Here is a 7,693-nt window from a genome sequence, read left to right as displayed (position 1 = left end):
AAAATGGTAAAAGTTATTGTACTTTAAGTAAAAATAAAAGAGACAAAATATCAATCCCAGTTTTGGATTACTTTAATTAACAAAAAAAATGCATATAGCAGAGGATAGTTTCAATCTGCCTACCTCTGGGTTATGGGCCCAGCATGCTTCCATTGCAGTACTCTGCTGCACATGTAAGTGCAAGAGATCCTGAAGCACTCACTCATCATGGGAAAGTACCAATGTGTTTCTTCGTTGGTTGATGGAAGAAACATCTTACAAAAACTCTCCAGATTATTGACTTTTTAAAGTTTTTCTAGGAAACGTTTTAGATGAATGCTTATTAGCCTTTGTCAGTATGGACTTTTGCAAAGTGTCTCTGTGGCGCAATCGGTTAGTGTGTTTGGCTATTAACCAAAAGGTTGGTGGTTCAATCCCACCCAGGGACGTAATTAACCTTGTGATCAGATTTTGGTGATATTTAAGTAGACAAGTCAAAATTTCAAACCTCCTCTTATGGTGTAGGGTACATGGCCTTCTCTGATGTAATCAGAGTTAGATTTGATTCAGTGATTTTATAAAAAACAGCTAGGAAGCACAATTTAGCAGTGGGTTGCAGAGAAAAAAAATATGCTGGCAGAAAAATCCAATCGAGTGATTAAACAGCTCTTCATTTTCTGGCTTTATTTTTATGCTAACAAATTTGTTCTCTGAAAAGTGTCCACAAAGCCAAGTCTCTGATTAACACCTTTGTAAGGATGGTTTTTCACCTATTACTAAATTAAACTTGCTTCATTGGAAAGGCAGCAAGATGCATCCTCATTTCAATGTCTACTGAAATAATACAAGTTGACACCAGGAAACATTAACGCCACTGCATCCTTGCTGCTTTCTCATGTGGAAGTCTGTTTAATGTGAAAACAAATGTGTGTGTTTTTTTCAACCTGGAAGCCCAACATCGATTAAGATCGATCTTAAATAGACCCCTGGGTTTTAAGGATAACCATGGTTGAGTCCAATGGTTAATTCACATTGACCGAAGTTCTAATTAAGTCACCTGTGCTCAAGCATGATATCCTTAAAATCTGGATTGCAATGACAGCATTTTGGAACTATGCCTAAGGGTTTAATTTTTACATTTATCCACTGACAATAAATCTACCTACAATATCCCTGTAACTGTTATGATTACAGTATTTCACTAAATAATTTAATTTGCTGAACCTTCTGTAAAAAGAAATATTAAGCTGCTGTAATTCCCAGATGCAGCAAATTTGTTAGCTAGTGGGCAAAACCATGTGCACTGCAGGGATGGGGGGGGCAGATATAACATTTGCAGAGAGATTTAGGTGGCTTATATTGTTTGTGTGCAGGGTAAATACTGGCTGTTTTGTTTTTACACTGCAATTTAGATTTCAGTTTGAACACACCGCACCAAAATCTAACTCTCTCTGCACATATTATACACCCCCCCCCCCCTGCAGTGTACATGGTTTTAGCTAATAAATTTGCTGCTGTGATCAGATCTGAGTTAAGCCCTATGTATTTGGCACTGGCAAAGGGTTAGAGGCCTTGCTGTAGAGCTCACACCTTTCTTATCATGCATTGTAATATTTCCTATGTCCTGATGTTGTGCTCTCTGCTCCATCCAAGTAAACAGCAATGTAGCATGGCTATCAAAGAGCGTGAAGATTGCAGATTTCCTGGGATTAATGCTAAGGAATGCTATTCCAGAGGCTGCTGCTTTAATTCAAGTGTCACTGGGGTTAAATGGTGTTTTTACCTTAAAAACACAGGTAGAGTATATAGTACAGTGGTAAAGTGGGAGCATGTAGTGCTATTGATTACAGATTTGATGGAGCTTAAACATGGATAAGGTCCATGGCTCTAAGAGTTTATCTTGTGTATCCTTTATTCTTAGTCATGGTCAGATAAGATTAGAAAATACCATTTAAGTGGAAATTTCCTGTTAGCTGTTTTTCAGTTTGCTCAACTGTCTGATTAACTGGTCCTAAAAAAAGGACCAAAGTAGCTAAATTGCCCTGTGATCTAGCTAAATTGCCCCAGTTAAAAAAAAAAAAAACTAAGCTGCTGTAATTCCTGGATGTTTCCTTACTGCATCAACAGGAAGTGACAAGAAACAATGTAATGTGGAACCGTACAGCAGAAGGGATTGCGGCTACCCCACAATAAGTGCAGCGGAATGTAAGAAGAGGCATATACAGTGTTTTGTGGCTGTAGATGAGCTTAGGGGTTTCTGTTAGAGTTCTTCTACTTCTAACTACTCGTACATAAATGAGTAAGCCGCCGATTTATTAAACCTGGTGAAATGATAATTTGCATGGTGATAAAGTACCAGCCAATCAGCTCCTAATTGCCATGTCACAGGCTGGGTTTGAAAAATGACAGTTAGGAGCTGACTGGCTGGTACTTTATCACCTTGCACTTTATCAGTTCACCAGGCTTAATAGATCTGCCCCAATGTTTCAAAATGGAATGCATCAAGAGAACGGTGTTAGTATTGTATAAATACACACAGCTCCTGGTATTTCCTTGTGGTCTCCCATCCAAGTACTATAACCAGGACCAACACTGCTCAGCTTCCATGATCAGGAGAGATTGGGCAAATCCAGTGTGCTGTGGCTGTAGATGAGCTGGTGGTTTCTGTTACAGCTCTTCTACTTCTAACTTCTGGTACATAAAAGAATACATGTAAAAATTAAATGTACCAAGAAAATGGTGTTGGTAGTTTAAAAACACCTAAAGAATCTGATACTACCAAGCAGTCTCCCATCCATGTATTAACAAAGTCCAATACTGCTTTGCTTCAAAAATCAAATGAGATTGGGCATATCCAGTGTGGTGTGGCTTTAGATAAGCTTTGTGGTTTCTGTTAGAGCTCTTCTACTTCTAACTACTGGTACATTAATGAATATGTATAAGGTTGTAGTTTATCCAATATGCCTTTACTACCTTACATTTCAACCCCCCCTCCCTCCCCTCTTCTCCTTATAGCTTCCTTAGTTCTCTCCTCCTCGTGTGTGCGTTATTTGTTTTCTCATACGTCCTAGAGGATGCTGGGGTCACATTAAGAACCATGGGGTATAGACGGGATCCGCAGGAGACATGGGCACTTTAAGACTTTCAAAGGGTGTGAACTGTCTCCTCCCTCTATGCCCCTCCTCCAGACTCCAGTTTTAGTATTGTGCGCAGTGATACTGGATGCACTACAGGGGAGCTCTACTGAGTTTCTCTGAAAAGACTTGTTAGTTTTTTTTATTTTCAGGGAGGCTGCTGGCAACAGTCTCCCTGCTTCGTGGGACTTAGGGGAGAGAAGTATGACCAACTTCTAGTGAGTTCAATGGCTCTGCTTCAGGCTGACAGGACACCATTAGCTCCTGAGGGTGCTGATCGCTGGGTACGCCTAGATGCACACTCCCGCAGCCTGCCGTCACCCCCTTACAGAGCCAGAAGACAGGTGAGTAGCAGAAGAACAGAAGACTTCTTCTTCAGTGACGGCATTCTGAGGTACCGAGCAGCGAGCGGAACGCTGCGCGCCATGCTCCCACACAAACACAGGCACTGCAGGGTGCAGGGCACGGGGGGGGGGGGGGGGGGGGCACCCTGGGCAGCATAAATTCCTCACAAAAGGCTGGAAAAAGTGGACATTAGTGCCTGGGCACTGTCCTTACCCCGCTAGCGTAATTAATTATTTCTGAGCGGGACAGATACGCGCCATTACAGCGGCGGGGCTTCTTCCTCACCTCACCAGAACATCTTTAGAGCATTACAAGTCTATCACTATAGAGTTTATTATTTCCCAGACTGTGTACTTTTGGCGCTGGATTGTGAGCTGAAAAATCCTCTGTGTCCCTCTGACAGATTTACTGACGGTCTGTCCCCCATAAGCCGGTGTGTCTGTGGGTACTTGGTATATGTGTGTCAACATGTCGGTGGCTGAATGTTTTTCCCAAGAGGAAACTATATTAGGAATGCAGACATATGATGGTGGCCCTGTTGGCACCACCAATAACTGACTGGGTAAATGTTTCAGTAATATCAGAGTAAGGTTGGATAAATCTGTGTCCCAGACACAGACGTAGAGAATAGATGTGATATTCATGGCTATGTTTCTTTTCCCTCAGGCCCCGCTGGGTCGCAAAAATGTTATTTTGCCCAGTTACTACACACTGATACTGACACGGATACTGATACTTATGTCGACCATAATGTTTCCTGATTAGATCCAATATTGGCAAGGAGCATTCAGTACATGATTGTGGATATTAAGGACATATTAAAATCACTGAAGACCCTGCTGTTCCTGACAAAGGGGTCTATATGTATGTATATATAGATATATAATGAAAGCTGATGTAACGTTCCTCCATCTCTGTTTGAGAAAGTCTGGGCCAGCTCGACAAGATGGTTTCAAATCCCCAAAAGGATTCTGGTTGTTTATTCATTTCCCGCCGCGGACAGAATAAAGTGGGAGTCACCCCCTGTTCTGCACGGGGCCCTGTCACAAATCCAGCGGATCGTATGCAGGAAGCTACATTATTTCTAGTTATGTAACCACGGGTACATTACTTAGACCTGCCATTACATGTGCATGGGTGAGTAGTAGTATTCAAGAATTGGTCGAATACCTTGTCATCCGATATAGATACCCTGGAGAGATGGGATACTCCTTACGTTGTATCATATCAAGGACACTGCAGCATACTTACGTGAGACTGCAAGGGATATAGGACTCTTGAGTTCACGGGCCAATTTCATGGCAGTGTCGGATAGGAGGGCATTGTGGATTCACCAAGAGAATGCTGATGCTGACTCCAAGAAGAAAGGGAGTCTCTTCCCTATGAAGGTGAAGCCTTGTTTGGTGACTGCCTAGTTAATTTGATCTCGGCAGCTCCCGCAGGTAAGTCAACCTTCTTGCCCTATGTTCCCTCCCAACGGATGAAGACGCATCATTATCTGATGCAGTCATTTCGGCCCAATAGATATGCAAGAAGTTAAGATTCCCCTTTCTTTGCAGGTAGAGGAAGGAGAAGAGAGAAGAGGTCTGCATCCTCTTCAAGATCGCAGGAGCAGAGATCATCCTCTGCTTCTGCCAAATCCACTGCATGACGCTGGGGCTCTCTTGCAGGAGCCCGCACCAGTGGGGGCACGTCTAAAACTCTTCAGTCAGTTCTGGATTCATTCGGACATGGACTCGTGTGTTTTACAAATAGTGTCCCAAGGGTACAAACTGGGGTTTCAAGATGTTCCCCCTCACCGATTGTTCAAACATTAAGTTACTGTGCTATTCCTGGGTTATATAGCGCTGGGGTATGTGCTGGCATACTCTCTCTCTGTCTCTCCAAAGGGCCTTGTGGGGGAAATGTCTTCAGTAAAAGTATTCCCTGTGTGTGTGGTGTGTCGGTGTGTCTCCACTGGGTACAGTATCAAACTGAGGTCTGGAGGAGGGGCATAGAGGGAGGAGCCAGTGCACACCCAGAACTAAAGTCTTTCTTAAAGTGCCCATGTCTCCTGCGGAGCCCGTCTATCCCCATGGTCCTTACGGAGTCCCCAGCATCCTCTAGGACGTTAGAGAAAATAGGATTTTAATACCTACCGGTAAATCCTTTTCTCTTAGTCCGTAGAGGATGCTGGGCACCCGTCCCAGTGTGTACTGTGTCTGCAGTTATTAAATGGCCCTTAACTCCAGAACATTTATGTGGAGATGAAAACATCCAAGGAAGACTTGACCATTTTCCTTGGATGTTTTCCCCCTGTGTGACTGCTCTCCAGCCTCGGAGGGTTGCATCCGTGGTCCCTAGGATCCCGTCCTGGATCCCGAACTATCGCCCCTCTAGGTGGTGAGAACTGTGCAGCCACCAATGGAGTGAGAGTCTGGTCTTGGAAGACAGGATTATCCTCCGGTGCATGTGTAGGTGGGATCCGGACCACTTGTCCAACAGGTCCCACTGGAAATCTCTGGCATGGAACCTGCCAAACTGAATGGCCTCGTAGGCCGCAACCATCTTCCCCAGCAACTGAATGCATTGATGGATTAACACTCTTGCTGGTTTCAGAATTTGTTTGACCAGACTCTGGATCTCCAGAGCCTTTCCACTAGAAGAAAACCTCTTCTGTGTCCAGTATCACTCCCAAAAACAACAACCGCGTCATTGGGACCTACTGCGATTTTGGCAAGTTTAGGAGCCAACCATGTTGTTGAAGAACTGTCAGGGAGAGTAGATGTTTTGCACCAACTGGTCCCTGGATCTCGCCTTTATCAGGAGATCATCCAAGTACGGGATAATTGTGACTCCTTGCTTGCGAAGGAGGACCATCATTTCCGCCATCACCCTGGTGAAAATCCTCGGAGCCGTGGACAGACCAAACGGCAACGTCTGAAATTGGTAATGACAATCCTGAATTGCAAATCTCAGGTAGCTTGATGCAGTGGCTAAATGGGAACATATAAGTAGGCATCCTTTATGTCTACCAAAACCATGAAATCTCCTTTATCCCCCGGACTGGAGATCACTACCCTGAGAGATTCCATCTTGAAATTGAATTTCTTTAGGTAGAAATTAAGGGATTTCAGATTTAAGATTGGTCTGACTGAGCCGTCCGGCTTCTGGACCACGAAGAGGCTTGAATAAAAACCTTCTCCCTGCTGACTAAGGCTGATTTGAACAATCGGTGAGGGGGAACGTCTTGAAACCCCAGTTTGTACCCTTGGGACACTATTTGTAAAACCCACGAGTCCAGGTCCGAATGAATCTAGAACTGACTGAAGAGTTTTAGACGTGCCCCCCACTGGTGCGGGCTCCTGCAAGAGAGCCCCAGCGTCATGCAGTGGATTTGGCAGAAGCAGAGGACGATCTCTGCTCCTGCGATCTTGAAGAGGCTACAGACCTCTTCCCTCTTTTCCTTCCTCTACCTGCAAAGAAAGGGGAATCTTAACTTCTTGCATATCTATTGGGCCGAAATGACTGCGTCAGATAATGATGCGTCTTCATCCGTTGAGAGGGAACATAGGGCAAGAAGGATGACTTACCTGCGGGAGCTGCCGAGATCAAATTAACTAGGCCGTCGCCAAACAAGGCTTCACCTTCATAGGGAAGAGACTCCCTTTCTTCTTGGAGTCAGCATCAGCATTCCCTTGGTGAATCCACAATGCCCTCCTATCCGAGACTGCCATGAAATTGGCCCGTGAGCACTTGTGCCCGGTGTAGGATTTTTAAATATGTGTAGTTTACTGTATGCAAGGGTTTAAAACCTTTTAGGAACTGAGATCTAAGGTGTATTACATGTAGTTTAAAAAAAACAAAAAAGGTTTATTTTATGGCAGTAGTTTCCAAACTGGGGTTCTTGCACTGGTAGCATAGTTTGGTGGTCCAGGACCAATTAAAATTATTTATACTTTATTAAATTGGCAAAACCATTCCCTCACAACATAACTGAACCTGAGGATGACATGCTATAAACACAATTTACTTAATTTTATATTTTTTTCTGAATTTCTCAATAAAAAAAACTTTGGCCTAGGGGTGCCGTGAAACAAATTTTGATACTCTAGGGCAGGGGTGTCAAACCCATGGGCCGCATGCCGCCCCCAATGCATCCTTTTGTGGCCCACAGGCCGGGGTCCGGCAGGGGTCCTTTTGTGGCCCGATCACCTTGCTTAGAGCGAGGGCAGGAGAGTGCAGCCAGAGTCTTT

General features: G+C 44.1%; 1 non-coding gene across 1 annotated transcript; it reads left to right on the top strand.

Annotated features, from left to right (window-relative positions):
* Nucleotides 1–354: 354 nt before the first annotated feature.
* TRNAN-AUU (transfer RNA asparagine (anticodon AUU)) lies at nucleotides 355–428 on the top strand. The gene has a single exon. It is a non-coding gene; the product is annotated as a tRNA-Asn (tRNA).
* Nucleotides 429–7,693: the final 7,265 nt, after the last annotated feature.

Source organism: Pseudophryne corroboree, unplaced genomic scaffold (genome assembly GCF_028390025.1).
Source record: "Pseudophryne corroboree isolate aPseCor3 unplaced genomic scaffold, aPseCor3.hap2 scaffold_533, whole genome shotgun sequence".
NCBI lineage: Eukaryota > Metazoa > Chordata > Amphibia > Anura > Myobatrachidae > Pseudophryne > Pseudophryne corroboree.
This window is presented reverse-complemented; position numbering and strand designations above follow the sequence as displayed.